This window comes from Carcharhinus amblyrhynchos, chromosome 10 (assembly GCF_965287045.1).
Source record: "Carcharhinus amblyrhynchos chromosome 10, sCarAmb.v2.hapA, whole genome shotgun sequence".
NCBI classification, from domain to species: Eukaryota; Metazoa; Chordata; class Chondrichthyes; order Carcharhiniformes; family Carcharhinidae; genus Carcharhinus; species Carcharhinus amblyrhynchos.
In genome coordinates this window covers 54,539,302-54,550,203 of record NC_137333.1, presented here as the reverse complement: position 1 = coordinate 54,550,203, position 10,902 = coordinate 54,539,302, and the positions used below count along the sequence as shown (strand labels likewise).

Here is a 10,902-nt window from a genome sequence, read left to right as displayed (position 1 = left end):
AGCCCGTACCAATCGGTGCAGTGTTTATAATGAACATCAAGCTAAAGAGCTGATCTAGACATTCTAGACAGACCACGGATGAGGCCTGGAATAGACTTATTCACCCTTTTTGGAGTTGGCTGTTTCATCACCATCAACTACGATTCAGACTACTGGGAGTTACACAAACCGATGTCAACAACCACTTGTAAGATCGTAGAGTGCCTGAAAACACATTTCAGTCATTACGGCATTCCAGGCATCATGACGAGTGCCAATATTCCTCAGTTCATGAGTGAAAAGTTCAGGTACTTCATAAATGATTGAGAAATTCAACACTAAACATCATCTCCACACAATCTCCACTCAGATGGAAAGGCTGAGGCAGCAGTGAAATTTGCCAAAGGGATCATCAGAAAATTGACTGAATCCAGTACAGAAGTATATAAGACAATCCTGAAATGAAGAAACATAGAAACATAGAAGATAGGAGGAGGAGGAGGCTATTTAGCCCTTCAAGCCTGCTCCATCATTCATTATGATCGTGGCTGATAATTCAATCAATAACCTAATCCTGCTTTCTCCCCAAACCTTTGATCCCATTCACCCCAAGTGCTATATTTAGCTGTCTCTTGAATACGTTCAATGTTTTGGCATCAACTACTTCCTATGGTAATGATTTCCACTCTTTGGGTGAAGAAATGTTTCCTCACCTCCATCCTAAATGGTCTATGTGGAATCCTCTGACTGTGATTCCTGGTCCTGGACTCCCCCACCATCGGAACCCTGTCTAGATCTGTTCGAATTTTATAAGTCTCTATAAGATCCCCCCTCATTCATCTGAACTCCAGTGAAAACAATCCTAACCTAGTCAATCTCCCCTCCTACATCAGTCCTGCCATCCCCGGATTCAGCCCCACTGAGAGGAAAAACATCCTTCCTCAGAAATGGAGACCAAAACTGTACACAATACTCTAGGTGTGGCCTCATCAAGGCCTTGTATAATTGCAGCAACACAACCCTGCTCCTGTACGCAAAACCTCTCACAATGAAGGCCAACATGCCATTTGCCTTCTTTACCACCTGCTGCACCTGCATGCTTACCTTCAGAAGGCATGGAAAGTAGTTCAGTTCTGTAACTAATATCATGCTGTATCCAAACTACTCTTTTCACAGTTAGCTAAAAGAGGCCAAACTACTCTTTTCACAGTTAAAAACTTCAAAAGCCAGAAGTAGTGATGAAATCAGAGTGAAACGACAGAAAGCCAATCCCACTTTGATAAAACTGCCATTTCATTACCAGAGCTGAGAGTTGGTGAACTGATCAGTGTCACAAACATTCAAAGCTCTCAACAAAGTCAGCCCACTTGGTAACTTAAAACCTGTGTAGGGAAGTTGTCACTTCAATTTTACACGGTGAAAATGACTGACTGGATATGTCGCCATAACCTCTGACATTTACGTACAAGTGGAGAAGCTGCTCCTTCACACAGCTGATGAGGAAGATGTGAGTTCATCAACCTCCCAAGGAACTGAACGACCATCAACCCCAGAGGTCAGCCATTCCCTTTCAAAGGCAATGGATCAGTCACAACGATTATCACAGCAGCAACAGTCACCATGGCAACCACATCCCCAGAGAAGCAACATCATCCCAAGAACAAACAGACACCAGACAAACAGTAAATAACAACCCGCACACACATCATTAGAGCTCCTGAATGCTTCAAAGACTGTGTGTGCAAAGAGTGTGTTGGAGGAGGTGAAAGTGGTTCAGAATAGAATGTCCAGGTTTCTAATTACTTGTGATGTTTTTCGTTGTAGACCGTGAGTGTTCCTGACTTGTAACTGCAAATGACAGGGTATGCAAGTTCTGAAAAGGGGGATGTTTGGAGAAGTGCTTTGGTTCAATGTGGCCTTAGGTTCGCCATAGTCACCTGAGCTCTGATGTCATCCTAGGTGTATAAATGCTTGAGATCAGAAACCACTTCATCCGCCACTTGGAATAGACTATATTTTATTTATTTCATACAGGTTGTAGGTGGGTAAATAGTGGGGATGCCATGTGGTGGATTTTACAAGCCTCCTGCCTTGGCAGCCCAAATCCAGGCTGTGAATCTTCAGAATGGTCTTAACAGAGGAGAGGGAAAGTGAGGTGATCCAGAGGTTTTAGGAGAGGAATTTCAGAGAGTGAGACCTAATCAGCTGAAGGCACAGCCACCAATGATTAGGTGAAGGTGGTGGGGGATGCACAAAAAGGTCAGAGTTCAGGAGGGTTCTCGACCTGGGAAATGTTAGAGTTTTTTTTGTTTACTTTATTTCAATTCAATCAAGTCAAATTAAAGCCAATTCAGAGTCCCAACAAGTTGGGACATTCCCAATCCAAGCTGACAAGACAGGGCTCTCACCTCCTGTTTTGGGCTTGATCTACATGATCCAAGCTGATTGGAGTAGGTGTAGCTCCTCCTCCAAGGCATGATCTTATTTGCATCTTAGCCAAAAGGCCGAGATGCCGCTTTAAAAAATTGCTTCAAATGAAGCTGAAATGCAACCTAATGACTTCAACCAAGTTCAGCATACTTTGTGCAAATTGATTGTAGTGTAACAGATACTACACTTGATCTTAGAACAGATACTACACTTGATCTTAGCCAAAAGGCCGAGGGGTTTTACCCCTGCCAGGTTAGAGATAAGGAGGAGCAAGGCTATAGGAAGTAAGGAAGTTAGCATTGATATGAGTGCCATCTTCTTCCAAATGACAGAAGTCTCCTCTGTTCAAAGTCTGACTTGGTCAAATGGAATCATTTCATTCCCTGTCTCTATGTCATCACCTTGCCCCTTTACTTTTTTGCCTCTATCAAATTGTCCTGTTTCAGGCATTCTTGTGAAGACCCACAGGAGATACCCTGTCAAATTAGCTGACATGCAACAGGCTAAATCAAGCACTGTTCCTTAATTACCACTATCCCACCAATTTGGTGCTTCAAACTACAACCCAGGACTTCAAGGCTGCACACTTATTTCCAAGCACCTGGCATATTATTCCCATTTTACACAGATTTTATACCAATCGCTATTCCAATGGATAAACAAATAAGCTCATGCAGAAAAGTCAGCTGTTAATACCTTTAGACGGTATTCTCCAATGTTACAGAAGTAGTGTAACTAATTGTACAAAGTTTGTAACCCTTGTATAATAAAGTTGCATATTTTTCCAAATTTCCTTTGGTTTTGTGTATTATGTAAGAGTTTGTTTTGATTATTGTCTTGCTTCCCAACTGTGAAGGTTGGAGCTTATACTTTTGCTAGTGTTTGTAAAAGTGTTGTTATTGCAGCGCTGTCACAGAAGGATTCTTTGGAGTTGCAAGGTTTACATGAGTCATGGGGATGATTACAGAGTACCTCTGGTATTTTTAATGGGACTTTCTATGTTACACCTTTGATTTCCAGGTAGTTTACTAGAGAAAAAATAAATCACATCCAACAGGTATAATCCAATGTGCCCAGGGAGCTGGCTGATAGCATAATCTCAGTGCCTGCCAGAAACATATATAACAAAATGGTTCAGTGCTAAATTTTGTTTCAGTGTGGCTTCAACAGAGAGTCAACATAAATCAATTCAATTCCTTGTAAATGTGTCCTGGCAATGCTCAATTGAGGGCTGTCTCTGCATGTAGTAGCTTCCTGACTCAATCTGAACTCTACTGAATAAAGCCTGAAATTCAGGGGAGCTGGAGAAGCAATTGCTCTGAGTTTAACAGGTATATCACCAATAGCTTCACTGGACAGAGTCTCATTTAAAACCAAGATTTTGAAATACTATAGTATTTGTACAATAGAAATGATTCCCTACATTTCTAATCTACAAATCTAATGCCTTTGCCCAGTTTTGGGAAATAGCTTTCGTCCAACAAAATTCTGGCAGGTACAATTATCCAAACAAAATCTGAGCTCAACCGAATGGGACCATTGGGCAGACAGAATCACTGTTCTCCCATGTTGCTTTGTGTAGCTGCCACCCAGGAGAATCAACGGTCTTCCAACCTTCTAATTTACCTCTATGTTGCTGGAAGTTAGATCAACTGAATTCATGCTTTGATGGCTGTGCTACTATTATAGTATATCCTCTGTTTTGACATATGTAGCGCCTGTGAGATCGTGCAAGAGCTCAGCTTTTCTCTCTATGAGAAAATCCACTGCCCTTCTTTAAGCATAAAGAAATCCCACAACACCAGTTTAAAGTCCAAACAGGTTTATTTGTAGCAAAAGCCGCAAGCTTTCAGGACAGCCTACCCCTTCGTCAGGTGGCTGAGAGTTCTGATCATAAAAAGGACACAAAGACACAAACTCAATTTACGTGCACAATGATTGGAATGTGAGTCTTTACAGCTAATCAATTCTTAAAGGTACAGACAATTTGAGTGGAAAGAGCTTTAAGCACAGGTTAAGGAGATATGTATTGTTTCCAGATAGGAAAGTTAGTGAGATTTTACAAGTCCAGGCAAGTTGTGGGGATTACAGATAGTATGACATGAACCCAAGATCCCGATTGAGGCCGTTGTCATGTGTGCGGAACTTGGCTATCAGTCTCTGCTCAGCAACTCTGCGCTGTCGTGTGTCCTGAAGGCCACCTTGGAGAACGCCCACCCGAAGATCAGAGGCCGAATGCCCATGACTGCTGAAGTGTTCCCAACAGGAAGAGAACAGTCTTGCCTGGTGTTCATTCATCTGTTGTCGTAACGTCTGAATGGTCTCCCCAATGTACCATGCCTCGAGACATCCTTTCCTGCAACGTATCAGGTAGCCACAGCAGCCTCTGTAAGGTGTGCCAGATCATTGATAAGGATGCCATCATCACACGTGAGAACACCATCCACCAGGTACACAGTACATACACTTGCAACTCGGCCAACATTGTCTACCTGATACACTGCAGGAAAGGATGTCACGAGTCTTGGTACATTGGGGAGACCGTGCAGATGTTACAACAACAGATGAATGAACACTGCTCAACAATCACCAGGCAAGACTGTTCTCTTCCGGTTGGGGAACACTTCAGCAGTCATGGGCATTCAGCCTCTGATCTTCGGGTGGGCGTTCTCCAAGGTGGCCTTCAGGACTTACGACAGCGCAGAGTCGCTGAGCAGAGACTGATAGCCAAGTTCCACACACATGACAACGGCCTCAATCGGGATCTTGGGTTCATGTCATACTATCTGTAACCCCCACAACTTGCCTGGACTTGCAAAATCTCATTAACTTCCCTGTCTGGAAACAATACACATCTCTCTAACCTGTGCTTAAAGCTCTTTCCATTCACATTGTCTGTACCTTTAAGAATTGATTAGCTGTAAAGACTCACATTCCATTCATTATGCATGTAAATTGAGTTTGTGTCTTTGTGTCCTTTTTACAATCAGAACTCCTAGCCACCTGACGAAAGGACAGGCTGTCAAGAAAGCTTACGGCTTTTGCTACAAATAAACTTGTTTGGACTTTAAACTGGTGTTGTGGGATTTCTTTCTGTTTTACCCCAGTCCAACGCTGGCATCTCCACATCACTTCTTTAAGCATTACAGTGGAATCTTTTCAATTAATCTTAGAGGACAGATGGGAGTTGAGTTTAATGCCCAATCCATAAGACAGCATCTCCAATTGTAGAACTTCCCATTGCTACTGTGGACTGTCTGCATTGATTATGTGCCCAAGTCCCTGAAATGGAGTTTGAACCTCTTGATTCAAATTCCAAGCTGGCACTAACAAAGAATGAAACAATAGTTAGTTCTTTATTTTTAATGATGGGTAAATCAGTAATTATTTTTAACGTAATATCACACAAATAGGTTTAACATTTCAAAACTACGGTCATACATAATCTCTAGGTTTATGAGGTAGCATACAGCAGGGAAATTGATACTTACATCACTAAGATAAGATTAATTACTCGAACATTGAAGCGTTTCATCTGACTGATACAAAAGTATCAATCTTGCTGGAACACACAATGATTGCACTGGCTTACTTGTTGCAGAATTGTAATTGACAAAATAAAATTTTAAGTTAAATTCAAGTAATGGTGTAACTAAATCCAACAGCCTTTGAAAGATGAAAAATGTATATGATTCTCCAGAAAGTGTATTGACACTAATATGATCAGCTGGTGAAAGGCATCATCTGTCATCAGATTTTGTATCAGTTTCATGGTAATGTTGAATGTAAAAGCCATTAAAGAATGAAGTTTTCATCAAATGTATAATTCTTGCCATTTTCTATATTCTTTGGATCAATGGATAAATAATCAATGAACACAGAGATTAAGCCATTTTGTTAAGGATGTGTTAATCACTTTTAACATTGTTGAATTCATATGGAATGAAACACCTCCAGATATACAGAAAATTACTTCCAAAAAAATAGATATTTAATTGCAGCCAGACCTGGTGGTAGTTTTCAAATTAGTGAAGCTGTGAAAGTGAAACTGCCACATTCCCATTTTTTTAGAACAGTTTCTGGCAATGGGAAATTGGTGAGATATCAACTGAACAGATGGGAGGAAACTGCAGCAGGGGAGCATCAGCAGCTTGTAAAACTCAGGACTGTGCTAAACATCTTCCCCATGGGGAGGTGTATTCAACGCCCATCACAGCTACAGGATGTCACCAAAGATCAATATGGGGATGAGGTACAGAATAGAAATGTTGTCACAAAAATATTGCCACATGGTCAACCAAAAGGATTGCCCTATTGGTGGAAATGAAGGTAATCAATTCAGTTAACTTTCATACTATTTCTATTGTCCAGGCACCTAAATGGACTACAGCAACAACAGTATTAACTTGCATTTATACAATACCTCTAGTAGAGTAAAATACCCCAAAGCACTTCACAGGAGTGTTATCAAGCACAATTTGACATTGGCTAGATGACCAAAAGCTTGGTCAAAGAGTTAGGTCGTAAGGAGTGTCTTGAAGATGGAAAGAGTTTCAGTGAGAAGATTCCGAGCTTAGGGCTTTGACAAAATTGGGATACTCAAGAGGCCAGAATTGGAGGCGTGCGGGTATCTCAGAGGGTTTTAGGACTTGAGAAAATTGCAGAGAAATGAGGGCAAGGCCGAGGAGGGATTTGAAAACCAGGATAGCATTCAAAAAAAGTGAAGTGTTGTACAGTGGTGATGGGCGAATAGAACTTTGTGCCAAAATCCCTCCAGTGGGTGTTTACTGCTGAATTAAATACTGTACCAATATGGCATTCACAAGATTCACCCCACAAGTGTACATGTCAGCTGCAGACACTATTTTGGAACTCTAAGGGACACTTTTAGGGATGCTAACAAGTCTAATTTCTCTCTCTCACTCTCTCTCTCTCTACATTGCAACTATTCTGTTTCATTGTTAATCTGTCCTGAGTTAGCTGATATCACAGTAAAAAGTCTGACAACACCAGGTTTTAGTCCAACCTGGTGTTGTCAGACTTTTTACTGTGTTTACGCCAGTCCAACGCCGGCATACCCACATCTTAGCTGATATCAACAGCACTCTAGTCTTCCTCAACAATAGAATTAGGGGTTAGGAAAATCAAGGCCTGGTTCAGGTTTTCGATCAGAATCCAGCAATCTGTAATGTAAAATACACATGAGTGGCTGTCTCCCCTGCAACCAAGAGGCTGCCAACTTTAATGAAAACCATAGGTGTGGTAGTGTGAGATAGCTGGCACCCATGGATCTTTTTCCTGCAAGTAGTCGATGCCTTGAGGAGAGAAAATGGAGTCGATAAATAGCAGAAGGATACCTTCCAGCTAGGCTCCATCTTGATATCACCCACTGTGCTTTTTCCAATGCACACATTGAAGCTGACAGGTGTCTGACATAAGAACATAAGAAATAGGAGCAGGATTAGGCCATCTAGCCCTTCGAGCCTGCCCTGCCATTCAATAAGATCATGGCTGATCTGTCGTGGCTCAGTTCCACATTCCCACCCTCTCCCCATAACCCTTAATCCCCTCTCTTATCAAAAACCCATCAACCCGCGTCTTAAAAATATTTAGCGAGGTAGCCTCCACCACTTCAGCGGGCAGAGAATTCCAGAGATTCACCACCCTTTGAGTGAAGAAGTTCCTCCTCAACTCCGTTCTAAACCGCCCCCCCTTTATCTTGAGGCTGTGCCCCCTAGTCCTACTATCCTTTCTGAGCGGGAAGAGTCTCTCCACCTCTATCCTATCCATCCCATTCATCATCTTATACGTCTCAATGAGATCTCCCCTCATTCTTCTAAACTCTAACAAGTACAAACCTAATTTATTCAGCCTCTCCTCATAGCTCAACCCCCTCAACTCCGGCATCAGCCTAGTAAACCTCCTCTGCACTCCCTCCAAGGCCAAAATATCCTTGCTTAAGTACGGCGCCCAAAACTGCACACAGTACTCCAGCTACGGCCTCACCAATGCCCTATACAGCCGTAGCAAGACCTCCCTACTTTTATATTCAATCCCCCTCGCTATGAAGGCCAGCATCCCATTCGCCTTCCTGACCACCTGCTGCACCTGCAAGCTGGGTTTTTGCGACTCATGCACAAGGACTCCGAGGTCCCTCTGCATCATCGCCTGCTGCAGTTTTTCGCCACGTAAGTAATAATCCTTCCTACCATTATTCCTACCAAAGTGGACCACCTCACACTTGCCAACATTAAATTCCATTTGCCAGTTCCTGGCCCATTCGCCCAGCCTATCTAGATCCTTCTGCAGACTCTCCACACCCTCCGCACAATTTGCCGTTCCACCAATCTTGGTGTCATCAGCAAATTTCGACACCCTACACTCGCTTCCCTCCTCCAGATCATCTATACAAATGGTAAATAGCTGAGGCCCCAGCACCGACCCCTGGGGCACCCCACTAGTCACCAACCGCCAATCCGAATAGCACCCATTGACCCCCACTCTTTGCCTCCTATTTGACAACCAATCCTCTATCCACGCTAACACACTACCCCCAACTCCATGTCCCCTGACCTTCTGCAATAACCTCTTGTGAGGTACCTTGTCAAACGCCTTCTGAAAATCCAGAAAGACCACATCCACCGGCTCTCCTCTATCCACCGCCCTAGACACATCCTCATAGAACTCCAGTAAATTTGTCAGACACAACTTCCCTTTAACAAAACCGTGCTGACAGATGTTGAATTTGTAAATAGATAATTTCATTGAATATCTTCATGTCTTTTCTTGTGATTTATTACAGTGTATAGAAAGAAAATGAAAAGAAGACCTCCAATTTGGTTGAATGGATGTGGGGATCCTCACTGGATATCTAAATCTTATTTAGCGCATTCCATTCAAAATAGCAATTAAGGCACCCTTTGACATTTGGACCTGCACTTAGAAAATCTTGAACGTTCTACATTAATAATCTTCACCACTGATCCAAAGGTAATTTTAACTATGAAATCAATGTGCAGGAACAGAACACTGAGGTTCTATAGATTGTTCCGTCTTGGCCAATCTAGTCCACTTGCCCTTTACCCAGGTCCTTTATCATTGTATTATACTTGCCAACTCACCTGAAGCAGCCTTAATTACTGCTACAGCAATTTGTCTTAAAATGTCACAGTACGACAAAATCTACACATCAATAAATACATCTCAAAAGCTGTTTTCTGCACTGCTGGAGAGTTAATTGCTTCTACTTTAAAACAGAGTGCCGTAAATCTTCCATTTCCCCCATGTCCTTTCAAATTTCTACAATGCCTTTTAGCCAGAAAGGGAAAGAAATTGCAGGGTTACATCAAATTTGAAAAAAAAATCCATGTAGTTAGTGCCATTTTAATTGCAGAATTTATTTCAGACAAAATATATATTTTGCACATTTATTTCATCACTGATGGGTGGCACATGGCACAGTGGTTAGCACTGCTGCCTCACAGCGCCAAGGACCTGGTTGAACTCCAGCCTCGGGTACTGCCTGTGCAGAGTCTGATCATTCTCCCCATGTCTGCGTGGGTTTCCTCAGGGCGCTCCAGTTTCCTCCCACAGTCCAAAGTTGTGCGGGTTATGTTGATTGGCCTTGCTAAATTGACCCTAGTGTCAGAGAGATTAGTAGGGTAAATATGCAGGATATGTAAAGTTAAAGTTTATTTATTAGTCACAAGTAGGCTACACTAACACTGCAATAAAGTTACTGTGAAAATTCCCTTGCTGCCACACTCCAATGCCTGTTCGGGCACACTGAGGGAGAATTTAGCATGGCAAATCAACCTAACCAGCACAATCTTCAGATTGTGGGAGGAAATCAGAGCACCCAGAGAAAACCCACGCTGACACAGGGAAAACGTGTGAACTCCGCATGGACAATGAACAAGCTGGGAATTAAACCTGGATCTCTGGAACTGTGAGGCAGCGGTACTAACCATTGTACCACCATGCTGACCAACTGTTACAGGAATAGGGCCTGGGTGGGTTTGTGATTGGTGCAGACTTGATGGGCCGAATGGCCTTCTTCTGCACTGTAAGGATTCTATGACATTTGAAATAATGCTTTTATTTCAGAGAATAGCTGCATCAGAAATATATGATGAATGGTATTTTGATTCATTTGTTCATTTTAACTGTGCAAGATAAATTAGAACATCTTTTCAAAATAGTAACATATACTTCATGCTATGACTTTGAATGTATGTTTAAACCAGTCTCAAATTTTGTCTCAATGTTACTTCAGTTTAATGTTTGCTGTGCACCTCAAGCATAATCTTCACTACAATGAAATATGCCTTTTCTCAATCAGTGAGGACTGATTCACACACATAACGCAGAATTGGTTATCAGTTCAATATGTAACATCAGAGCTGAAGTACAAAATCATCCTTAAAATTAGTCCTTATTCTTTCAACACGGGCAGTCCAATATGTTAATTAAACTCCTTTGTCACAAGATACC

The 10,902-nt window shown here is 42.1% G+C and overlaps 1 pseudogene; it reads right to left on the bottom strand.

Annotated features, from left to right (window-relative positions):
• Nucleotides 1-2,499: 2,499 nt before the first annotated feature.
• On the bottom strand, nt 2,500-2,650 carry LOC145349593 (U2 spliceosomal RNA; annotated as a pseudogene).
• Nucleotides 2,651-10,902: the final 8,252 nt, after the last annotated feature.